The 27008-nt window shown below is 38.3% G+C and overlaps 1 long non-coding RNA gene and 1 other non-coding gene across 4 annotated transcripts in view; one reads left to right on the top strand and one right to left on the bottom strand.

Moving 5' to 3' along the window:
- The window catches only part of LOC144615107 (uncharacterized), a 120779-nt gene that overhangs the window by 68594 nt on the left and 25177 nt on the right, over nucleotides 1–27008 (bottom strand). For 2 of the 3 annotated variants that reach the window (XR_013553541.2, XR_013553540.2), the window contains exons 5-6: nucleotides 25098–25139; nucleotides 17683–17887 (exon numbers count right to left, since the gene is read on the bottom strand). The exons of the other annotated variant lie outside the window; for it this stretch is intronic. This is a non-coding gene — a long non-coding RNA (uncharacterized LOC144615107). Of the gene's footprint in view, nucleotides 1–17682; nucleotides 17888–25097; nucleotides 25140–27008 lie in introns of those variants that run through there. 3 annotated transcript variants of the gene reach the window in all.
- TRNAP-UGG (transfer RNA proline (anticodon UGG)) lies at nucleotides 8873–8956 on the top strand. Its single transcript has one exon. It is a non-coding gene; the product is annotated as a tRNA-Pro (tRNA).

Genomic DNA, 27008 nt, shown 5'->3' with positions numbered 1-27008 from the left:
AAACTGTTGGCTATCAGAGGGGGGGAGGGGTTGGAGGCTGGCTAAATAGGTGAAGGGGATTAAGAGGCAAGTTATAAAACAAAAAGTCATAGGGATGTGATGTACAGCATAGAGAATATGGCGAATGATACTGCAATAACTTTTCATGGTGACAGATGGTAACTAGACTTGTCATGGGGATCATTTTGCAATGTATAAAAATATTAAATCACTAAGAGATATTCCTGAAGTGAATAGGACATTGTATATCAGTTGTGCTTCAATAAAAAAGAAATGACTCCAATTCATCTGGGGGGAAAAAAGATAAATTGGAACAGCTAGCTCTTTTCTGTGAGTCAGGCACACGGCCAAATATTGCTAATACTCCCCCACCCTGAGTAAAATAAACAGTGACAAAGAGATGAATAAAACATAATTGGTACCATACAAAAATAAACCCTTGTCTACAAATTACTCACGTTAACAGGGATGGAAGAAATTAACCAAGAAATAGAACTGGTAAAATGGTTGTTTATAAAATAACTAAACACATCCTCACATCATATTACAAAAATTTTCCAGATGGATTAAAGAGTTAAAATTAGAAGAAAAAAGAAGAAATAGAAAACTAGGGGAGAGTCTAGGCAGATTTTCTCTTGGCTGGTAAGAAGAATCTTCTCCAAATAAAAATTATGAGAGAAATCACAAAGGAAAAATCAGATTTGACTATATACTGAAAGAAATGCCAAAAAGCATAACAAAGTTATAAGGCAAATGATAAACTGAAAGCCTTTGTCATAAAAATGGTATTCTTTTATCTCTAAGGGCTGCAATGATTGGACTGGGTCTAGCCTGTGAAGGAGAAGAACTTTTTGAATGTATTTCTTCGGGAGAATTCATGTTTCAAATAAAAGTGTAGGCATTACTCCAATGTAGTAAACATTCAGTGGAGGTGTGGCAGAGCTTACAAGGGCAGCGGACTGACTCCAAGCCTCCCTGAGCAGTCTCACCTCTTGTCTGCAGCAGCCATGAGACATGGCTCAGGGACCCAGCAGTTCTGAGAACCCACCATGTAAACCCTGATTGTAGGGCATTTGCAAAAGCACACGACTCGGAACCATGTGGGCAGTGGACGTGTGAACCCGTGTAGCGCCAGCGCGTGGCCCCTGCCTCTTGGTGCAGTGGCAGGAGACATTTCTAGGACCAGGATGTGGACTCAATTGTAACTTGGATGTATTCCATCTCATTTCATTTCCCTTCGCAGAAAATGATCCCCCCCTTGTGAGAGACATCCATGAAAATAAAACCAGCAAGAAGACAAGCAAAATGTTCGAGACAGAACATTTTAAAATGGAAAGCAAAATAATTATTTTCAATCATATACTATCTCAAATATTTTGGGTTGTCAGGGGACCCATTTCAAACTTAGCTGAGCATCTGAGCTACCCAGCACTGGGTGTCTACCAACAACTTCTTTAAATGAACACTGTGCCCCAAAGCCTGCGCCAGCCACCGTGTCTCCTCCTTCCTTTCTGAACACATGGTGTGCATTCCTGCTGCTCAACTTGGTTCATATCCTTCCCCTCACTTTCTCCCTATTGAAATTCTCCTCATGTTTCAACATTCAGTTCAAGCTTCCTTGCCCCATGAACATTTTTCTGAGCTCTTCAGGACACAGCAAATTCTTTCCCCTTTGAAACTGCAGCACTGACTTTCTGTACCAATTATCTGTCAAACTGGCCTTGCAACATCTCCCTCCAGTATTGTTATTTACCTTTAACTGTCTCCTTAAGAGGCAAGAGTACATACTACCTTCAATCTGTTGTTCCTAACTCAGTTCTATGTTCACAGTGTGTGTATAGAACATGTTTGTCCAAAGATAGTCAGTAAAAGGATCAGGCTTGATGTCAGACTGATGTGGGTGGGGTGTCGTCCTAAGTCTGTAATTCAATTTTCTCATTTGTAAAATATGATACTACATACTCCTTAGGATTAAATGAAATGTGAAGTACCACATATAAATTTATAGTGCAGTCTTTGGCACAAAGAAGGAATACAATAAATCATAACTATTACTTGTAATCATCATCATCATGTCCTTCAGATCAGAGATTATCTATGTCTATGAACTACCCTCATATCATTATTTATTCAACAAATATTTATTATGGCCCCTGTTGCATGCCAGGCATCAGAGACACTGCAGTAAAAATGGCAAATTAGTTTCTGTCCTCATTGCATTTACAGTCTAGTGGGAATTGGGTCTCATCACAGGAACCAAATCTTAAACCATTAGGGCAAGAAAGCATCTATAATAACTTCTAAGTACGGTACACTACATTGCTTTATCAATCCATTTGTCTTCATAGAAGCAAAAAAAAATCCAAAATCTTCCTATGTTAACATATCCACTAATCATATTTGAATTCTTTATTTTGCATGTGACAGGATTTGATGATGTTTTTTTACACCTCTGATGGCTTCCTTTCCTCTCATTTCCAAAACCTCCACTCACCACTGCTTTCTCCAAAACAAGCCCTTTAACTCTATTGACAGCTGTTGTTGGAGAATCTCCTTACCCTCAGCTAAGTAAACATTTGAAATAATGATAATTTTTAAAAAGGCTGGCATGTGCACACATCATCTCTTAGACTAGTGCTTAGAACTCTATAAATTTAGGGTCTCATTGTTTTTCATAGCACCTGTTAAAAATGCTTCTTCTGTCAATGGCTCCTCTGGTGGCTTAATATTTTCTGTTTGAAGAAGTATTACAGGTGGACCAGTATGTGACCTTCTGTATAAGGGTGAATCACAACAATGAAATGAATATCACTAGGAAAGAAAAAACAGTTATAGTATAGGAATGGGATGAAGAAGGGGAATGTGTTTATTTTGACCCTTGCATTTGAAAAAGAACCTTACTTTTGGCTAGTTTATTACTTACATATTATGTAATGTGATAAATTGAGCTTCCTCAGTGATACACTTAAAAGGCTAATAGATAGCTGTGGATTTGGCTTGGTGCTGTTTTGTTTTGCTTTTGTCTAGCTAATTGTAATATGCAAGCACATTTGGAACTTTATACAGGAAAGAAAGGAAGAGAGTAGCATTTTACTGGAAAAGCTGAAAGGATTTTTCTGGAACAGAGAAAAGAGATATATGATAGCCTCCACAAAGAATGGAATCCTGGAGCAAAAAAAGATATTCAAAGAGAATTTTATAGAAGTTTTGCTATGTGCTATGTGATTGAACTCTCCCCTCTGCTGGCATTCCTCACAGAGAATTCCAGAGTTGCATTTGTGTGTGAGAAACGCAGGCTACAAGATGAGGTCTAAGTGAGAGCACTTAGGTTTATTTTTTCAGGGAAGGTTTTAAATCTTACTTCATTTTCCCCTGAAATCTCTGTATTTCTGAAACTCCTCCTCAGACTATCTCTTGATAGTCTGTTTTGCATTTTGTGACAATGTAAACCTTCTTCACTATAATCTTAGCAAAATGAAATGAGAAAAAAGTGTGTCCTCATGCATTCCAAAGCACTGAATGCAATTTTAAAGTTAAAAACAAGCACGGTTTTGGACTTTCTGTGTTACTGTTCCTTAGAGGGCATAGTTGAGTCTTAACAATAATCATATTTAAAATTTATTAGGCCCCATGCTCATTGGGGAAAAATTAATATTGAATTCTGACTTACAATGAAAAGAAGAAAAGAAAAATAAAAAGGAGACTCTCAGAAGCTGGGAAGAGAAATGAATTACACTACATTCTTTTCCCATTCGAAATGGCCTAATAAGGAGGATGTCTTCTCCCTCCGGCCTCCCCCCAGTAGCTCCTCAAACGTTTCCTTCCACCTTGTGTCTATGGCCAATCATGTATCCAGGCTGCAGATGAATGAAGCCTCCTCTGTTTCCCATTTCCTGCCTTTGGTCCCTCTGCATCCCGATCAGTACAAAAGTTTGTAACTGAATAAGAAAAACAATTACTGAATCACCCCCTCTCACTGACTTCAGATGATTCCCTACTACTTTTTGCATACAGTTACATTAACTACTCAAACCATAGGTCCCCAGTCTCTTTCCATGTGATGCTCTGAATTCAGTCAAAGGAATGTGTAGCTGTTTTATTCCCTTTTTATTTCCTTCACTATGACTTTTTCATGTTGCCCCTTATATACAGAATCATTTCCTCTTTTATATCTTTGAAGGCAGTCTTCTTATTTCCATTCAAAACTCAAAAGCACACCAAAATATATTTGTATTTCTTCAGGAAACTAAGCTCAACTCATATAACACATACCTCACTCAAGGATTCACCACCTGGGAAATGTTCCCTTCATTCATTATTCATTCACTAACTCATTTATGCAATATCTGTTGACTGTCTATGCCCCCAAAACTAGGGGTAAAATTTATAGCAATGTGATTAAAACTGTACGCTTAGGGTTTAAATCCTAACTCTGCCATTTACTAGATATGTGACTGACTGTGGTAAGTTATTTAATAGTCCTTTTTTTTTTTTAAAGCTATTTAACATGCTATGTGTCAGTTTCCTCATCTGTAAAATGGGCATAATAATAGTTCCCAAGAGTTGTTGTGAGGATTACATAAGATAATCTACGTAAATATGCTTTAGCACATGATGGACCCGTGCCAGCTATTGGTAATGATCTAGAGATTACATTACATTGGTTAGCATGGATTGGTCATTATACTGGCTTTATTTTTATGCTCAGGATTAGTTTTATCTATTAAAGTAAGGGAAAACGGCTGGGCCCCATCTGCTTCTCTGACTGAGTCTTAGGAGTAATGAAGCCAATAGGAAATATGGCCATACTTCAGACACAACAGAAGCATGTCCTAAGAAGCAGACCCTGTTCTGATAGAAAGAACCCCATGCCTAATGCTTGGGGTCAAGGTGAGATAAGGGAGATCTATAAGACCCGAGAGGATCTTCCAAGTCATCAGAAGCCTCTCATGTATGCAGAGCTTGCTTTTACCAGTGATGAATTAAGATCCAACTCTACCCTTCAGGCACAAAGTGGAGATTCAAGGGACTTTCCAGCATTTAAAAACTGTCATGACTATGGCTACCCTTGCCCACCACAGTGTGCCAACAGAAATTACTCATCTGTTGCAATGTCCTGCCCTGGGACCAGTGGGAAAAAAAAGGGTGGAGTGAAGAATTAGAGCTTTCCTCTTTTCTAGCCACAAGTTTCCTGCCTAATTATACTTGTGTGGTGAGGTACAAAGGATTTTTAATAAGCTCTTTTCTCCCTAGACTTCTAAGGTAATTCAGAGCATCCATTTGTAGCAGTATGAATTTTTTTAAACCAATTTTTCATACAATTAAAATACCCATTGCATAAAGCAAGCTGAACAACAGTTCAAACAAATTCCCTAAAAGGAAAGAAATGTAAGTGAAGTATGGACTTTAGTTAATAACAATGTGTCATCATTTGTTCATTAGTTGTAAATGTCATACTAACATAAGCTGTTAACAACAGGGGAAAGTAGATGTAGGGCATATGGGAATTTTGTTGTACTATTCATACGATTTTTAGAATAAATCTGAAAGTATCCTGACATTAAATTTGTTTAAACAAACAACAAAAATATATTCCTGCAGCCCTATTCTCAAATTTGGTTCTTTTTGTTGTTTATTGGCTAAAGAGAATTCTGTTGTCGTCCAAATTGAGAATCAAAGTTTTGTTTTCATTTTAAAAAGTCAGCTGTTCTTTCATAGTCAACTGAATGTTGAGAATGGAAGCAAGCCAACCACCTGCAGCCGCAGTCAGTTCAAGTTCCAAGAAAAACAAACTTAAAGGAAATAATTAAATAAGAGCAAAAGATTATATATACTAGCTCTGCAATGGATTCCACTTCTGTTCTCCAGCAAAAAAGAAAAACAATATGTCTGTTATTAAGTACTGATTCTAACAAATTATGGCACATAAACAGAATAATATATACCATTTTGAAATAAAAGAATGTAAGAATTGAGAATTCTTAATTATGTAGTGATTGGTGGGAATAGCAAAATATATGAGAGTTTATATTCAACTAAATGCAAAAATGTAAGGTAAAGTGTGTGTATATTGTGCAAGTTGTGTATCTTGGAAGAGTGAGATATGTTGACATATTCATTGAAATGTCAAGATTATCTTTAGTAAAAACCAATGATGCTATGGCAGAGCAATTAACCTTTTTTGTGTGTGTTAAAACCCTCAATGAATTTGTTAAGTTAAAAAACAAATAAGCATGTCATTCTTGTCCATTCCTTCTAAATCTGAATGTGTTGACCTATCAGTTCCAATCCCTAGACTAGCAGGACTCCTGCCTTTCTTCCTATTTTCAAGTTTCCTGTTCCTCAGTTTAGATGACTTGGAAGAGGGGGTTCAGGGAAGACAGGAAGGGAGCTGTCGTCCATATCCATCTCTCATGTCATTTAGTTCCAGAATTAATTTTGCTCTCTACTCCATTTATTTTGCTATTAGTTTGGGGATCACTGTCCTCCACTGCATTAAGTGACATCAAGTGGAGGGGGAGGCCACATTGCTCCATGCTGTTCTTTCCTTTATAATTTTGATATGTGCAGGTCAAAATTCAGTCACTAGCATTACTATGCAGAAATGTACCTTTTTTTCTTTTTGGTCTATAACTGAACTTTACTCAAAAGCTTCCATTTCTGCACAGTTGTAAATTTACAATCTTATAGTCAATCTACTCTCATTAAATAAACACAGACATCAAATTCCATGTCCTAAATCCCTGATATTAAAAACAAAGTTCTGAAATTCAAAAAATGTAAACAACTGGGTCTTGAGAATAAGGCTTTCAAAACTATTATTTATGCTGAGCTATTTCAAAATCCATTTATAAACTTAATGGATTCCTTTGCCTCTCTGTGTTCCTTGGTCTCTCTTCTTTGGGGTAATAAGTCATGAATATTTTGATATTAGTTTTAATGGCAAGGGGGATTCAGTATAAAAAAGGAAACAAATTAAATATTTCAAAATATTACCCTTAAATATACCTCCATAATCTTCCTTTCAAGCTTTAGTTCTCTTCATTTCTGGGATGAAAGGGCTTAAATAAGACATATAAATCTTTCTCCCCCAAATGAGTATTCCCTCAAACCACAACCCAAAAGAACAGTCTACATCAACATTACAAAAAGTAAAAGAACAATTATTTTTGGAAGCCTGGGGAGGTGGTAGAGTAGGAGGATCCTAAGCTCACCTTGTCCCACAGATACACCTTAGACAATAGCCACATCAGTGCAACTAACCCAGATAACAATCCAAAGACTGGCAGAACAGCCTCTCCACTGTTAATTGTAAAGAATAAACCACATCAAAAAGGGTAGGAGGGGTGAAGATGCAGTTGGGAAACAAACTCTCAGTGAGACTAACCACAAACAGGAAGGACACCACAAGCACAGAGAAGGGAAAGGAAGAAATCTCACACCAGGTCCCCTAGACCTGGGGGACCTGCACTGGGAAGACAAGTCCCCAAGACATTTGGCTTTGAAAATCAGTGGGGCTTAACTTCATGAGTATGTACAACCAGCAGAGCTTAACTCTGGGCACTTTAAAAAACAGTGGGCTTAGCCCTGGGAGAGTTAGGAGGATGTTAGAAAACTGGGTCCATGCCCTTAAAAAGACAGCATAACAAACAAACCCATCCAAGATACAGCATAGAAGTAGCAGTTTGAAACGTGCCTGGGGTACACAGGAAGGAGATTTATTTACTAATCTGAGAGCCATGCTCCCTGGAAGGGCAGGGATCTTTAGAAGACTTCTCCAAGAACAAAAGAACTGAAAGATGCCATCAACCCCTCCCCAGCCTGGAAAGCAGGATACTTGCAGAACCAGCAAGAACACTTTCCACCTTGCTTGCTAACATCTGTTTCCTGCCTCCACCTTTGTAGACTCACCCTATCCAACACACCCCACTTGGCAGGAGTAACTCCAGAGTGGCTCCTGATATGTATCATTCTGCAAGCAGCCCTGACAGTAACTAGTGTCCCTCCAAAGTGACTCCTGCCCCAGGGAGAGGGGAAGATAACTCTACACATCACTTTGACTGGAGCCCTGGCAGTGGACTGGGGGCAGATATCTGATCTAACTGCTGGTCCCATGCACCAACAAAAACCTCAGAGAAGGCAACACAAGGAGAGAGCCCTGTAGTTTGGTGTGATTGCAGCCCAGGAAACATCAGCCTCAGTAAGCATCTGGTCTGAATCAACTACAAGTGCAATGCAGCCCCTGGCTGGCCCCTTTACAGCACAGGGACCAAACCGTGTCCACAATAGATAAAGCGGGCTTTGTAGCTAACTGGAATGAAGGCAAATGTGGCTCAGACACAACAGTAGGGTACATACAATGCACAGGGGACATGCCTAAAGTGCCTGGTTTTAGAGAACAAGGAACATTTCACTACAGGAAACTATAGGACCTCTTCTTCACAAGAACACTACTTTTAAGATCAGAAGATGTAGCTGATTTCCTAATACACAGAAACCAACATGGAGAGTTAGACAAAATGAGGAGATGGAGGAATATGTCCCAAATGAAAGAACAGGAAAAATCACAGCAAGAAAGCTAAATGAAATGGAGAAAAGAAATGTGCCTGGTCGAGAATTCAAAGTAATAGTCTTAAAGATACTGACTGGGCTTGAGAAAAAACTAGAGAATTTCAACAAGGAGATAGAACACATAAAAAAGAACCTAGTAGAGATGAAGAGCCCAATAACTAAATACAATAGAGGGAATCAATAGATTAGAGGAGGCAGAAGAATGGATCAGCGAGCTGGAAGACAAAGTAATGGAAAACAATCAGATGAACAGCAAAAAGAAAAAAGGAATAATAAAATAAAAAAGAATAGGTTAAGGGGCGCCTGGGTGGCTCAGTCGGTTGAGCATCTGACTTGGGCTCAGGTCATGATCTTGTGGCTGTGAGTTTGAGCCCCACCTCGGGCTCTATGCTGACATCTCAGAGCCTGGAGCCTGCTTCGGATTCTGTGTCTCCCTCTCTCTCTCTCTGCCCCTCCCCCACTCATGCTCTGTCTCTCTCTGTCAAAAATAAATAAAAATTAAAAAAAATTTTTTAAAAAGAGTAGGTTAAGAGAACTCAGCAACTTCATCAAGTATAATAACATATGAATTATAGGGACCCCAGAAGGAGAAGAGAGAAAAAAGGCACAAATAAAGAGAAATAATGGCTGAAAGCTTCCCTAATCTGAGGAATGAAACAGACATCCCATCCAAAAGACACAGAGAGCCCCCCAAAAAATCACCCCAGGGACATCCACACCAACATACATAGTAATTAAATGGCAAAAAGTAATGACACAGAAAATTTAAAAGTAGCAAGAGGGGTGCCTGGGTAGCTCAGTCAAGTAAGCATGCAACACTTGATTTTAGCTCAGGCAATGATCTCACATTTATGGATGCAAGCCCCACATCAGACTCCGTGCTGAGTGTGGAGCCTGTTTGAGATTCTCTCTCTTCCTCTGCCCTTCCTCTGCTCATGTGTGTGCTCTCGCGCTCTCTCTCTCTCTCTCTCTCTCTCTGTAAATAAATAAATAAATAAATAAAATCAAAAGACTAAAAAAATAAAAACAACAAGAGAAAAGAAAACAGTTACATAAAAAAGAAGGCCCATAAGGCCATGAGTTGATTTGTCAGCAGAAATTTTGCAGGCCAGAAGGGAGTGGCAAGATACTTTCAAAGTGCTAAAGGGAAAAAAATCTGCAACCAAGAATATTTTATCCAGTAAAACTATCATTCAGAAAAGAAGAAGAGATAGTTTCCCAGAAAAGCAAAAGTCAAAGGAGTTCATCACCACTAAACCAGCCTCATAAATTAAAGGGAATTCTTAGAATGGAAAGAAAAGGCCACAACCAAGAGTAAGGAAACTAGAGAAAGGAAAAAATTTCACAGGTAAATAAAAACATGTTAAAAGCAGTAAATTAATCACTTTTAAAACCATATGGAGATTAAAGTACACAAGCAGTGGGGCATCTGGGTGGCTCAGTCGGTTAAGCGGCCTTCAGCTCAGGTCATGATCTCACGGTCCGTGAGTTCGAGCCCCACGTCAGGCTCTGTGCTGACTGCTCAGAGCCTGGAGCCTGTTTTGGATTCTGTGTCTCCCTCTCTCTCTGACCCTCCCCCATTCGTGCTCTGTCTCTCTCTGTCTCAAAAATAAATAAAACATTAAAAAAAAAATAAACCATAAAGTACACAAGCAGTAACATCAGTTATATCTATAAATATCTATATCTATAAAAATCAGTCAAAGGATTCACAAAACCGAAGGATGTAAAGTGACATCATATACATAAAATGTGGGAGAGGGTGACTAAAATTTAGTGCTTTTGGAATGGGTTTAGACTCCAGTGACCATAAAGTTAATATACCCTGCTATATGCATAGGGTGTTAGATATCAACCTTATGGTAACCACAAATCAAAAAGTTACACAGATATGCAAAAAATAAAGAGAACAGAATCTATAAAGCATATCACTAAAGAAAGCAATCAAATCACAAGGGAAAAGAACAAGGGAAGAAGGGAACACAGAAGAACTGCAAAAACAACCATAAAACAAGTAACAAAATGGCATTAAATATATACCTATCAATAATCACATTGAATGTAAATGGACTAATCGCTTCTCGGCCTTTTGGCTAAGAGCAAATGAATGTAAATGGACTAAATGCTCCAACCAAAAGAGTTAGGGTGACTGAATGGATAAAAAAATAAAGATTCATCTACATGTTGCCTACAAGAGACCCATTTCAGATTTAAAGAAACATGCAGATTGAAAATGAAGGAATGGAAAAACATTTATCATGCAAATGGAAGTGAAAATAAAGTTGGGGTTACAACTTTGGAGTATTACTTTGTTGGACAAAATAACCTTTAAAACAAAGACTGGAGCAAGAAGGGCACTATATAATGATAAAGGGAATGATTCAACAAGAAGATATAACAATGTAAATCAATATTTATGAACCCAACAGGAAAGCACCCAACTATGTAAAGCAACTATTAACAGACAGAAAATTGTTAACGAAATAATCATTAGTAATATAAGAGTGGGGAACTTTAAAACCCTGCTCACATCAATGGATTGATCATTCAGACAGAAAATCAATAAGGAAACAGTGGCTCTGAATGACACACTGGATCAGATGGATCTAACACGTATATTCAGAACATGCAATCCCAAACAGCAGAATTCATATTCTTTTCATGGGCACATGGAGCATTCTCCAGAATAGATCACATGCTAGGCCACAAAACAAGCCTCAATAAATTAAAAAACGACTGCAGTCTGGGTGCCTGGGTAGCTCAGTTGGTTAAGTGTCCGACTTTGTCTCGGGTCATGATCTCGCAGTTCGTGAGTTCAAGCCCCGCGTCAGGCTCTGTGCTGACAGTTCAGAGCCTGGAACCTGCTTCGGATTCTGTGTCTCCCTCTCTGCTCCTCCCCCGCTCACACTGTTTCTGTCTCTCTCTCAAAAATAAAGATTGAAAAAAAATTTATAAAAAAAAAAGACTGCAGTCATATAACATATCTTTTCTAATCATAAAAGTTTGAAACTAGAAATCAGTCACAAGAAAAAAATCTGAAAAGAACACAAATACATGGAGGTTAAATAACATACTACTAAACAATGAATTCATAAAGCAAAAAATTAAAGAGGAAATTAAAAAAATACATGGAGACAAATGAAAATGAAGTACAATGGTCTAAAATCTTTGGGATGCAGTAAAGGCTGTTCTAAGAGTGAAGATTACAGCAATACAAGCCTCCTTCAAGGGACAAAAAAAAAATCTCAAATAACCTATGGTTACATCTAAAGGAGCTAGAAGAAAATGAACAAATACAGCCAAAAGCCAGTAGAAGGAAGGAAATAATAAAGATTAAAGTAGAAATAAATGAAATAGAGTATAAAAAACCAATAGAACAGATCAATGAAATCAGGAGGTGGTTCTTTGAAAAGATCAACAAAAATAATAAACCTTTAGCCAGATTCATAAAAAAAAAAAAAAAAAAAAGGAGAGAGAGGAGAGTGAGAGAGAGGACTTAAATAAACAAAGTCAGAAATGAAAGAGGAGAATTAACAACCAGCATCACAGAAATACAAACCATTACAAGAAAATGTTATGAAAAATTATATGCCAATGACAAACTGGACAACATAGAGAAAATGGATAAATTCCCAGAAATATATAACCTTCCAAAACTGAATCAGGAGGAACTAGAAAATTTGAACAGATTAATTACTAGCAATGAAATTGAGTCAGTAATCAAAAAACTCGAAACAAACAAAAGTCCTGACCAGATGGCTTCACAGGTGAATTCTATAAGCATTTAAAGACGAGTTAATATCTATTCTTTTCAAACTATTCCAAAAAATAAAAGGGGAGAGTTTCCAAATTCACTCTGTGAGGCCAGCATTACCCTAATATTAAACCAGACAAAAACATTACAGAAAAAGAAAACTACAGGACAATATCTCTAATGAATATAGATGTAAAAATCCTCAGCAAAATATTAGCAAACCAAATCCAACAATGCATTAAAAAAATCATTTATCGTATCAAGTGAGATTTACTCCAAGGATGCAGAAGTGGTTTGATATTTGCAAATTAGTCAGTGTAACACATCACATTAACAAGAGCATAAAAACCATATAATCATTTCAATAGATGCAGAAAAAGAATGTGACAAAGTGCTACATCCATTCATGATAATTACCCTCAAAAAAGTAGGTTTAGAAGGGAGTACACCTCAGCATAATAAAGGCCATATATGAAAAGCCCACAACTAACATCATACTCAAGAGTGAAAATCAAAGCTTTTCTCCTAAGATCAGGAGGAAGATAGGGACGTCCATTCTCACTACTTTCATTTATCATAGTACTGGAAGTCCTGACCTCAGAAATTAGACAAGAAAAGAAATAAGAGGTATACAAATTGGTAAGAAAGAAGTAAAACTTTCACTATTTGCAGATGACATGACACTGTATTTAGAAAATTCTAAAATTCCACCAAAAAAAAACCCTGCTAGAATTGATAGGAATTCAGTAAAGTTGCAGAATACAAAATCAATATACAGAAATCTGTTGAATTTCTACACTAATAATGAAGTGCCAGGAAAAAAAAATAAGAAAACAATCCAATTTACAATTATACCAAAACAAATAAAATGCCCAGGAATAAACTTAACCAAGGAAAGACCTGTAGTGTGAAAACTATAAAACACTGATGAAAGAAATTGAAAATGACACAAGCAAACAGAAAGATATTCCATGCTCATGGGTTGAGAGAACCAATATTGTTAAAATTGCATACTACCCAAAGCAATCTACAGATTTAATGTTACCCCTATCAAAATACCAACAGTATTTTTCACAAAACTAGAACAAATAATCCTAAAATTTGTATGGAACCACACATGCACACACACACACACACACAAACCAAATAGCCACAGAAATCTTGAAAAAGAGGAACAAAACTGGAGGTATCACAATTCCAGAATTTAAGATACACTACAAATCTATACTAATCAAAACAGTATGGTACCAGCACTACGTCAGACACATAGATCAGTGGAACAGACAGAGAGCCCAGAAATAAACCCATGATTATATGGTCAATTATTCTTTAACAAAGCAGGCAAAAATATATAATGAGAAAAAGACCTTCTCCTCAACAAACGATGTTAGGAAAACTGGACAACTGCATGCAGGAGAATGAAACTGGACCACTGTCTTACACCATACACAAAAACAAACTCAAAATGGGGCACCTGGGTGGCTCAGTCGATTAAGCGTCTGACTTCAGCTCAGGTCATGATCTCACAGTCTGAGTTCGAGCCCCGAGTCAGGCTCTGTGCTGACAGCTCAGAGCCTAGAGCCTGCTTTGGATTCTGTGTCTCCCTCTCTCTCTGCCCCTCCCCTGCTCATGCTCTGTCTCTCTTTGTCTCAAAAATAAAAAAAAATAAAAAAATTAAAAAACGAATAAACTCAAAGTGGATTAAAGACCTAAATATGAGATCTGAAACCATCAAATTACTAGAAGAAAACATAATAGTTTCTTTGACATGGGCCAGAGAAACATTTTTCTAAATATGTCTCCTCTGGCAAGGGAAATAAAAGCAAAATTGAACTATCAAGATGACACCCAAATAAAAAGCTTTTGCACAGTGAAGGAAACCATCAGCAAAATAAAAAGGCAACCTACTGAATGGGAGAAGATATTTTCAAATGATACATTGGATAAGGAATGAATATCCAAAATATACAACTTAATCAACTCAACACCAAAATCATCATCATCATCTTCATCCTCCTCATCACCGTCCAATTCAAAATGGGCAGAGGACATCAACAGATATTTTTCCAGTGAAGATATACAGATGGCCAAAAGACACTCTGGCCAACACCAGTCATCATTATGGAATGCAAATTAAAACAATGAGATATCACCTTGCACCCATCAGAATGGCTAAAATCAACAACACAAGAAATAAGTGTGTTGGCAAGGGTGTGGGAAAAAAAGGAAGCCTCATGCACTGTTGGTGAGAATGCAAACTAGTGTAGCTACTGTGGAACACAGTATGGAGGTTCCTCAAAAAATTAAAAATAGAATTACCATAGGCTCTAGTAACACCACTGTGGGGCATTTACCCAAAGAAAATGAAAATGCTAATTCAAATATATATATATATCCCTATGTTTACAATAGCCAAGATACGGAAGTAGCCCAAGTGTCCGTGCATAGATGAATGGGTAAAGAAGGTGGTGGTGGTGGTGTGTGTGTGTGTGTGTGTGTGTGTGTGTGTGTATATATATATATACATACATATATATATATATATATGTATATATATATATATATATATATGTATGATGGAATATTTTTCAGCCACAAGAAAAGAATGAAACCTTGCTATTTACAACAACATGGATGGATCTAGAGGGTATAATGGTGATGAAATAAGTTAGTCAAAGAAAGACAAATACCACGTGATTTTACTCATACGTAGAATGAAAAAAAAAAGTAAAGAAAAGAAAAAAAGAGACCAACAGAATAGGACTTTTAAATATAGAGGACATGCTAGCGGTTCCCAGGGGGATTCATAGTACACTTATCATGATGAACAGTGAGTCACGTATGGAACTGTTGAATGATATTATACAAGTGAAACTAATATAACCCTGTATGTCAATTACACTTGAATTAAAAAATACTGATTGGCGACAACACTCCTTCTCCCCCCACTCCAGTTTTGATCCAGTAGGGCTTAAATGATTTCATAATTTGTATTTTTTTAAATGTTTTATTTATTTTTGAGAGAAAGAGAGAGAGAGCGAGAGGGATAGTACAAGCGAGCAGGGAAGGGGCAGAGAGAGAGGAGGCCAGAAGATCCAAAGCCAGCTCTGTACTGACAGCAGAGAACCTGATGCAGGGCTCAAACTCAAAAACCATGAGATCATGACTGAGCTGAAGCCCGACACTCGAACTACTGAGCCAGCCAGGTGCCCCCATAATTTGTATTTTTTCATAAGACTCTGGGTGTATAAGAAGGTAGATTTGGTGGAGGGGAAAGCAACTATTTTCTTCAAGAAAATATAATTTGCAAAATTTCAATTTCATCTTCCGTTAAAGAAACAAGTTTTAACTTTTCCAGAGTAATTTATCCTGTGAAGTCCTCAAATCTTGAATTTTTCTGATTTAGAAAGGTGTTTTTCACCACATATTCATGTAACTAAAGGTGTCAGGGTGAGGAGTGGGTTCCAAGCATAAAATGAAGGTCTGTGAGGTAAAGTCAAGTCTCCATCTTTTATTATCAGAAAACTTCCCTGGTTTGTCATCTGGAATTATGTGGGATTTCTTTTTGTTTGGTTTGTTTTTATGTTCTCCATTAGGAGTCTATTTTTCCTAAATGGTTGTAATATTCCAGAATGTTCTTTACTAAGAGTGCAGCAAAGAACAATAACAGAAAGGTCTGGAAATAACAACTAGGGGAAACATCAAGAAATATTACATAAAAGGAAGGCATGGAGTGTGACTAGAGGTATGGCATAGATTCAAAACTGTTGACTACATTTTGGAAGAATTCATAAGTGTTCATTTCTTAGATAACAATGGCTAGGTATCTACCAGGAAAGTATTCCTTATTTTTTTTGTGTAAGTTTATTTATTTGTTTTGAGAAAGAGAGAGTGCATGCATGCTCACACAAGTCGGGTAGGGGTAGAGAGAGCGAGAGCGAGAGCGAGAGAGAGAGAGAGTGAGAGTCCTAAGCAGGCTCCATGCTGTCAGCACAGAGCCCAATGAGGGGCTCAAACTTATGAACCATGAGATCATGACCTGAGATGAAATCAAGAGTAGGACACTTAGCCAATCCAGCCACCCAGGCACCCCTATCAGAAAAGTATTGTTACAACTATTTAGAATAAAATGACTTCTGGTTTATTCATTTTGCTATATATGTGACTTATGCAATCTTATAATAAGATAGTCCACTGATAGTACAAACATTATTTGTTGAGATTACTGCCTCCAAACATTCAGAGTTCTAAAATTTTATTTCAATTTGATCAAAACCCTTTTCTTCCTTTTTAACAACATCAGAAACAAAAATTATTTTCATCCTCAAAGTATGACCCTTAACTTTTAATTTTTCCACTTCACCAAATGCAACCCCCACCCTACACTGTCCATTTAAAAATATTCAACATAAACATGTTCTCATTTGAAGTGATTCTTTACTAGCAGAGTTAATGAGATGTGTCAAGCAGAAGAGCTCCTAAATAATTTCCTATCACACGACATATAAAACTTATATAAAAAAATGTGAGCTGTTCTTTAAGCTTCAGACTAAAGTATACTTTACCTGATGTTTTCACTACCATGTCATTCTTACTTAAACATATTATTACAGACAGTCCCCAACTCACAACCTTTCGGCTTAATGATTTTTTGACATTATCATGGTGAAAAAGCAATATGCGTTAAGTAGAAACTGCGCTTCGAATTTTGAATCAGCAAGTCAGGCTGCAGTTTTCAGTCAGCCAGGTGGTCACGAGGGTTAACAACCAATAACACCTACAATGATTCTGTACCCATACTGAAATTTTTTCAGTTTCAGTTCAGTATGCAATAAATTACACGAGATATGTAACACTTTATAATAAATAGACTTTGTGTTAGACTATTTTGCCCAACGGTAGGCTAATGTAAGTGTTCTGAGCACATTTAAGGTAGGCTAGGTTAAGCTATGATGTCCAGTAGGTTAGATGTATTAAATGTGTTTTTGACTTATGATATTTTCAATTTATGGGTTTATAGGAATGTAACTCCATGATAAACCCAAGGAAATCTGTATTTAAAAGATAGATACTGAAATACAAGTATAGGAGACTTCTTTAAATGAGTGTCCATCTTGAGGATGGCAAGAACTTTGTCATTCTTGCTTTCTATTTAAAGCTACTTTCCTCTCTCTGTATTTTACCTCTTGGGTAACCATGGAGCTCCTACTTCCATCAGACAGTGGTTATTTGGGTAATGGCAAAACCTGCTCATCACCCAAATTGTCCAGGTGATGATGGCATTTAGAATCCGTCTGACACAGATGACCCACACCTTAAGAATGAAAGATACTCAGGAGGTAACTGCCTGTCTTCTGTCTCCTCTTTATTACTCAAGGGGATGATCCCACACGATCCCCTGGCATTCTAATCTCTGACAATTTCCAAAGGCAAGAAATACTTTGCATTTATCCTAAATCTGTCCCCATGAATATGTTCTCTCAACGTGACTTTCATGGATATAGATAACTGCTCATTTCCTCCTTCAGGAATTTGTTGTGTTCCACTGTAGCAGGTTGCTCACTAATCATCAAAAAAGAAAAAAAAAAAGATCCTTTAGATTGCATGGAGACTACTACTTGGTTTCTTCTTTTATTAAACTTAGGACACAAATTTTGAATTTTATTTCAATATCTGTATGTCAATAAGTTGTATATATCCTTGGCTCTTTCTGAATAATTACTCAAACTTTTATATCCCAACTCAGTTGTAAGGTCCAGAGTTACACAGAATACTCTGAAATATTTATATGTAACATTCTAATACATTTCTTTCCTAACTGCTGAATATACAGTATTTCACATGATGATGGTAACATTAATTCATACTTTATACTGTGTTAGGGTCTGGGCTTTGTATTGTAGGTGCTTAACAAAAGGTTGTTAAGAAAAAGAATAAATCAACTAATGTGATTGCCATATTCCCAAGCTTATAAATTATCTATGAATCATCCCATGTTCAACAGTAATTTTCAAATCACGATTTTTGTTAACAATATCCAGTTGTTCCATCCAGTACCATTATGGTACTGCATAATGGCTAAGCATGGGGACAAGGGGTTGGCCAGTGTTCTGCCCAAGTGTGAATCCCAGCTCTGTCACTCAGTAATGTGTGACTGTGCAAGGTATGTAAAGTCCCCCTTAAAAAAACCCCACACCCCTGAGTTGTGAACGCTTGTGAAAGCCTCTTAGCATGGCCACAGCCAAAGAGTAAGCTTTCAATAAATGTTGGCATGGTGGCATGGGCTGAATGTTTGTGTCCTCCCAAAACTCATATGTTAAGACTGTAAGCCCCAATATAATGGTATTAGGAGGTAGGATCTTTGGGATCTTTGGAAGAACCTATGAATGAGATTAGTACCCTTATGAAAGGGACCCCAGAGAGTGTCCTAGCCCTTCTTCTGCCATGTGAGGGCACAGCAAATGGGCTCTCACTGACAACAAATCTGCCAGCACCATGATCTCAGACTACCCAGCCTTTCAGAATTGTGAGAAATAAGTTTCTGTTGTTTATAAGCCACTCAATCTATTGCATTGATTTGTTATCTCGCCCAAACTGACTATAAGACACATAGCATCACCCCTCTGGTGGGGGCAGGATTTCAACTTTCTGATTGTTCAATGACTAGAAGGAGGAGAATCACCCTTTCAGAGGTTAGAGTTTAGATAATGGTGTCCGATTGAATGAGAATGCATCTTTGTCAAAAGGCTACTGTTTCTCTTTTGGGTTCCCTCCCTCTTATTCTCACTCCGCTCACTCTCTGCTTCCAGGAATTCTGTGAAAGAAATCACATTCTATGTGCTGTTTCCTGATCTCACATCCATTCCTATCCCAGCCTATGCTGCTTTCTTCACTGCTCCAAGCACATGGTCGCCCGTCAATACCGTGAACTTGGGTCTTTCTCCCCTGCTATCCTGCCAAACTTGTACTCATGCTCTGTACGACATCTGCCTTCACTCCCTTTACTGCAAAGCTGCAGAGTGCTGTTGGAGAAACCAACAATAGGGCAGACTGGGCTTCTGTGTGTGTGTGTTCTCCCACCTTACCCAGTAAACAATCCTTCTACACACCTCAGTGAGTTTCCTCTCCAATTCTTCACAGCAGCATTTCATCTCATCTACTCTTCTTTTCAATGTCCCTGACATTCCTCTGCCAACCTTGTTCTCAACACACACTGGACCAACAAACTGACATTTCTAGTTAAGGTAGAAATTTGTCATTTGAGAGAATGTATGCCTGAACACAGATATAAGGCCGTTTTTCCTCAGATCGAGATTCTCTAAGTCAGTTTATTGGTAGTGGGCAGGATCTGTTTCAGAATCATGGTGGAAAGGTCTCTAGGTTGCTCCCTGTCTATGGCTGGTGCTCCTGGAACACCCACAGTAGGAAGAGCTCCTGCATCTAAAGGAGTCAGTCAAGCCTGCATCATAGGTTAAGATTAGATCAAGAGAACTAGTTCTGCAAGGAAAATGAAACAATCTGCAATCCATTTTAAGATGTGCCTTTGGGTGAGATTCATCTGCTCCAGTTCCCTGGTGCCTCATTTCCGTGCCAATCAGAAGGCACCCATTTCTTGACAATTTTGCTGTTTTCTTTCTTCTGGCACATTTGATCAGCTAATATTGAAAGCTCTCCCATCTGTGAGCCGTCAATAGCTTTACCATCACAAGTGTCTCCCAGGCCAGGCAGCTGTCGAAGCCTATTTAACAGCTCACAACATTGACTGGATTTGGCAGGAACTTACTTGGGAAGTACCGAACCAAAAGGCTAGCTGGTGTTTCATTTGATTAACTGAAAATCTAGACATTCATTTTACTGACCATGTTCCCAGAAGCAAGCAGCTGTGGTCAAGGGCCCCTGTTCAGGGTTTCCGAGCTGAGCCAAGACATTCCCTCCTTGACAACAAAGGCACGCTGGGAGCAGCCTATCGTAGCTTGGGAGTGAAGGAATGTTCTGGCTAACGAGTGCCAGACAAACATCTTTGATATGTATTGAGTTCTTCAGTTCAACTAAATACATTTATTCTTTTGCTGCTGAAGAAGGGGCTTGCTGTGCTCAAAGTCCCCAAACTGTCCAAAAGATCTGAACCACTCTCCGACAGATACTTGCCGGGATTACTGCAGTATCTTCTAGTCAGTTTTCCTGCTTCCTCCCTTGCACCCATTTTCTGGAGTGGTATTTTTAAAAGGCAGATCTGTTCATGCCATTGGACTGCCTAAACTTTTCTCATGGTTTCCATCATGCCTCAAATAAAACCCATGTTTCTTCTCCTGACTTACAAGGACCAGCCAATCTGCCTAAGCTCACTTCCCATGATTCTTCCTCACTAGTGTATCAGGCACACTGTTCTTCCTAACCCTGAGCATGCTGAGTCCATGGGTGGCTTCGGAACTTTATGCTTGCTATTTATGCCCTCTGCCTGGAATTCCCAGAATAATTTTCTCAGTTAAACTTTCCTAATGTCGTTGAAAACGAATTGGTACAAATAAACAGAATTTGAACGAGTGTAAGTTTATTTAGCCTGCTTTCTGGGACATACAAGCACAAACAGAGCTTTCTGTCTCACCTACCATTCTTGGAACATATTAACATTATATCCATGGTTGTCACATTTTTTTTTTATACTAGAAATTATGCTCTTCTGGGGCACCTGTGTGGCTCAGTCAGTTAAGTGTCTGACTTCGGCTCAGGTCATGATCGCATGGTGTGTGAATTCGAGCCCTGCATTGGGCTCTGTGTCGACAGTGTGGAGTCCACCTGGGATTCTTTCTCTCTCCCTCTCTCTCTAAAAGTAAATAAATAAAACAAAAGAAATTATGCTATTCATTTATGTAAGAAACTGGCATATAGTATCTATATGCCAGTGGTCTAGTTCATAGCTAAAGACTTTAATAGGTTAAATTCCAACTACCACTCTGGATCTTTAAAAAATTTTTTCTTTTTGAAAGAGAGAGAAATAGAGCATTAAGTGGGGGAGGGGCAGAGAGAAGGGGAGACACGGAATCCGAAGCAGACTCCAGGCTCTGAGCTGTCAGCACAGAGCCTGACGTGGGGCTCAAACTTGTGAACCACGAGATCATGACCTCAGCTGAAGTGGGACCCTTAAATAATATTTTAAGATCCAGAGAGGTAGATGGAGGGGTGCCTGGATGGCTCAGTTGGTTAAGGTTCTAACAACTCAATCCTGGCTTTTAAGGTAAAGGTAAGCTGCTATCAGAAAAAGCCCCAAATATACAATGACTTAAATGAGGTAAGTGTTTATTTCTCTGTCCTGTAATAGTCCAATGTAGCCTAGTGGGTCAATTCTTCTCTATAAGGGTATTCAACAATGCAGATTCCCTCCATATTAAATGTTCTGCTGATCCTTAGGGCTCATGCCTCCCCTACGAAGTCAAATTGGCTCATAGCCATATCTAAGGTGTAAGACCTTAGCCATATCTAAGGTCCCAGACAAAAAAAGAGGGAAAGTAATTTCCTTTTAATCAAGTAATTAATCATTACTGCTGATCACTTTCCACAGAAGCACTAAAGTCCTCTGGCCACACCTAGATGCAAGGGGGCTGGGAAACATAGACTCTACCTGGGCAACCAAATCCAAATAACAATGGAGGAACAGACTGTGGGGGGCAAGTAGCTGTCTTCCATACTCATGTAGGCAGTGCTACCTTTGATGAGTAAACGATTAATTGACACAAAGATTATACTCTTCTCTCTCATCCAGCACTGATCTACTAGATAAATGCAAGAAAGAAATAACAGAGACCAAAATATTATCTTTATTACTTACAAAGTCCAGGGTGGAGGATATGGCTTTGTGTATGTTAACCACAGGAGCTTTACAATGCTGAATTGCAGGAGGAGACACACATCATCAAGTTTAAGGCAGCACTGAACCAAGGCAACTCTTCTTGTGGTGGGGAGGAGTGTGCCCTTGAAGGAGCAGGAGAACATATTCTCTCTGTAGGCAGATTGCTCCCAAAAGGAAGGGTGGCTGGAATTCAGCCAAGTAATTCTTAATTTTTTTTTAATGTTTATTTATTTTTGAGACAGAGAGAGACAGAGGATGAATGGGGGAGGGTCAGAGAGAGAGAGGGAGACACAGAATCTGAAACAGGCTCCAGGCTCTGAGCTGTCAGCACAGAGCCCGACACGGGGCTTGATCTCATGGACCGCAAGATCATGACCTGAGCCGAAGTTGGACACTTAACCGACTGAGCCATCCAGGCGCCCCTCAGCCAAGTATTCTAAAGCTCAGTTGTTCTAATCAAATTTACTAAGTATGTTATTAGTTCCACCTCTCCTGAGGTGGTGTGAGTGAAGGAGTGGAGACAGCCTGGCATGCATTCTCTCCAAGGAGGAAATCACACATCTGAGTGCAATTAAACTAAACTAGATATCAATGCATTTCTAAAATCCCCAGTTCTTTACCACCCACCAGTCTAAAGTCTTGTGTCTAAAGCCAATCCCCCCTTCAAAGCTCCATGCTGTATCTCTGCTCGTACTAACTTCTGTGGCATAGATTTTTCCCTCTTGCTTTTCTCTAAGATTTTTTTCCCACTGACTTCCCCTCCACAAGCAAATGAACCCATATCTTTCCCATCTTAAAGAAAAACTTCTTTCAACCTTGGATTCTCTTCTAGCTGTAGTTTAATGTCTGCTCTTACCTTCATAAATAAGCCTCTTGAAAGAGTACTCTGAATTCAATTCTTCATTTTCTGTTCATTCCTCAACCCACAGGAATCTGATTTCTGCTACCACCACTAACTGAAATTGTTCTTACTAATTTCCAAATTAAATGGATGTTAGCCAGTCTTTATCTTACTTGACCCCTCACAGATTAATATCCTTGACCACTCTATTTTTTGAAAGTCTTCGCCCCCTCAAGGTTTCCATGACAATCATTTCTGTTTCTTTTTATTTCCTTAAGAAGTGTCTTCATTCTCTCCACTCTGTAAATGTTGGTATTCCCCTGGAATTCGTCTTTGATCTTCTCTTCCCTCATTACACACACACTCCTTGGGTAAGCGTCTAAATCACCAATATACTAATCACCAATACACAATGATTCCCAAATTACACCACTAGCCTAGCTCTCTCTCCTAAGCATCATACCAAATACCCAATTACTAGATATCTTTCCAGGGATGCCCCTCAATTCAGCATGTCCAAGCTAAATTCATTAGCTTCTATCTCGACCTGGACATTAACATTCTCCAGTCACCCCGGTCAGGAACCTGCGAATCATCTCCCATTTCACCCACTTCTTTAAAAATCTCATTTAATTCTATATAAAAATTACACTCAAACCAACCCCTTCTTCCTTTGTTATCATTACCTCATGTAGGTCCAGACCTCATCCATATTCATCTGTACCTACTGCTTCGGCACCTGGGCTTTCTGTTCTGGCAGGGATAACCATCCTTCATACCACTGCCGGAGCGATTGTTCTAAACCATGATTTAAATCCTAAATATTAGTCAACAATTATAAAGTAACTGCTCTTGACAATATCTTTTGTTTCTAATAATTCCAGCTGCACCCTTGCACCAAACTCCCAATCTTCCAAAAATTTGCCTTCTATGCTTCTATGAGGCTGAAGACTCCTAGAGAAAAATAATGCAATGAACAAATTGACTTCCTTACAAATTTATGGGCTCTGTTCAGCAATTGATTTTTGTTCCCTCATCACTGTTTCCCCATAACATCCACTGGGAATCATTAATACTTTCCTCAGAATCCTGACATAATCACCACTTACCTCACCTCTGACAGGTAACATGACCTCCATCAGAGGAGGGGAGAGAACATCAACCCAATTGAGATTTTTGTTTTAGAGCAGTTAATGCTAACATATACTTAAGATAAATTAGGCAGCAGGACCCTGTCTAAATCTCTACTAGATTGTGAAATACCATCAGGATGGAAAATAACTTCACAATAAAGTCTAAGTTTCCTCACATAATATATAAGGTCCTTCATGACTCTGCTCCTGCTTGTCTCTGGCTATCCCTAGGTATTCCCCACCTGCAACCTACCAAACCACATCCTCCACAAGAAACTACTTGGAATAGCCTCTGCATAGACTATTTGCTCAGCCCAGATTAGATAATGGAACGACACTTTTGAAGCTTCCAGAACTTTACCTAATTTTAGATCAAAGTGATCACCATGATCTATCACATAAACAAAAGTAACAAAATGGTGTTCAGTGCTACATAGAGTTCCCTATAGCAACACTGCCCAACCCCCACAGAACCACATACATACCCAACACCCTAGACTCAGAAAAAACTGGGGCAGCTTCAGAGGAGTTATCATTTAAACATATTTTAACCATAACTCTATTCTATTTTTTTTTTTAAGTTTATTTTTAGAGAGAGAGCACATGGCCATGAGGAGGGGAAGGGCAGAGAGAAAGATTCCCAAGCAGGTTCCACACTCTATGTTGAGCCTGACTTGGGGCTCCATCTCACGACTGTGAGATCATGACCTGAGCCTCGAGATCATGACTGAAGCCAAAAACCAAGAGTCAGACACTTAACCAACTGGGCCATACAAGCTCCCCTATTTTTACTTTGTACGTAAGCTCTATTCAGGGCTTAAACTCATGACTCTGACACCAAGAGTCGCATACTCCACCAACTGAGCCAGCCAAGCACCCCACCATAATTCTATTCTAAAGCAAGATAATAAATGCTAAATTCATTGTTTCTCGGTTTTCTTCTCCACTTACTCTGTGATGTGAGGTGTGAAGAAGGCTGGTCCTGTGTTAGTGCTGGGAGAAGATAAAAATTTTACAGTGACTTGAAACAAAATCTGACTAAAACTATTAATTTTATTATATAGGAGGCTATAAAATAATTTTAAGTATCATTGTTATAGGATACATATTTTAAGTGCAACCAACACCAGTTAAAAAAAAAAAAAAAAAAAGTCCTGAAATGCCATTTTAGGATCTGACATATAAAAAACCTGACAAAGAGTTTTTGGAGCATTTTCCTAGTATGCTTTTGCCACACACAAGAAAATAGCATTTCCAGTATTATAGTACATATTAAACCAGATTAGCATCCCCTCATTACCTTTCTGTCTCCTCTAATCAACTGCATATTCCTGGAAGGCACAGTCTTTGTATCTCCAGAGTAGAACAGTCTTAAACCCCATTAATGAGTAATGAATGAAAGCTCCTGGAGCTTCCAGGGTCAAGGTTAAGAGTACTTAATCATGTAATTAGTACTTCAAAAGGCATGGGAAATTGTGTCACATGCTGAATTTTACAGCCCAAGTGACTGGCAAGGTGTCACAACAGTACTTTACTCCTCTCAGGTGTTCACCCTCTGTTCCTTCATTTCTGTGTGAAATTTATTATTTTTTTGGTTTGTATTTTCCTTTTTCCTCTCTCCTGCTTTTATCCCTCCTCCATACAGCTGTTCCTTATGGAAATAAATTACATTTAGATGTTTATTGAATAAACTTGAGTTTTCCTGGACTAAATATTGTGTTTCATTAACAACTTTTTCTCAGAACGAGTCTGTCTAGATTGCTTTGACTTCTTAGGTCTTTATTATTTTGACAATGTTCATTAAGAGGTACTTAATATGAAATATGGTAAGTATATTTTTTGAAAGCACATAGTGTATTAATAAGATATTATCACTGTCTCCTACTCTCTTCATTTTCCTCCTTAAAGAAATAGAATAATATGTATGAGGCAGAAACAGAAATGGACTTTTTAAGTTCTACTTCTTGATTATACATAAGGTATAATTTGCTGAAAATTCAGTAACTCAAGAAATTAATAGTCATTTTGGTATCTATACTTAAACACTAAAAAGTGCTTTATATAAGGTACCTTAAGTAAGTGGACTTCATGAAAATTATCTGAAATAGAAACACCACTTTGAACCAAGAGTTACTTGTGGACCACATGTAAATTCAAAAATGGGTTCTACCATCATTAACATATATACAAACTTTTATGTAGTAAAAGCTATTATACTGCCAGATTGGATACAGATCTACGTGCTACTTTATGTCACAAGTTAGAGGTGTGTGTTTTAGAGCTGAGTTTCAGATATCTTTTACAATGTATTTCAGCTATAGTGATATTTCTTTTTTCCTTTGTCTTTCTAATGAAATATAAGAACTGCTGAAGCATAAGCCTAAAATCATCTTGAACATCAATGGCTATAGTCACTCCAATAGATAGCATACACGTTAGTCTTCTAATGGTCTGTGACTAAAAACATGGAGGCGATCCAGTGGGTAAAGTAGCTTTACAGTTAATGATCAGTGTCTGGAAAAAAATTCCTGAATGTTTTATCCATTCATTTAACAGATGCTTGTTAAATACAGGCTAGGCCAGGTGATGGGTGCTAGGAATTCAGTAGTGAGCAAAGCAGAGTAGTCTCTTGCAACTCCTGGAGTTTACAGTCCAGTTGAAATGCAAATTTTTACGAAGAAATTATTAGAGGTCTATGAAAGGAGGATGGCCATGGGGTTAAGGACACATAAATCCCAGTCTGAGGGGTCAGCAATGAACAAAACATACGTACGAGATTTAATTTCCCCAACCTCATCATTTATGCACATGATAATATCTCTTGAGTTAATGTTGGCTAAACACTGCTCTTTGGAGGAGGTG

Source organism: Panthera onca, chromosome F2, assembly GCF_046562875.1.
Source record: "Panthera onca isolate mPanOnc1 chromosome F2, mPanOnc1 haplotype 2, whole genome shotgun sequence".
NCBI lineage: Eukaryota > Metazoa > Chordata > Mammalia > Carnivora > Felidae > Panthera > Panthera onca.
Note: the sequence above shows the minus strand (reverse complement) of the source record. Positions and strands in the feature narration are given on the sequence as shown.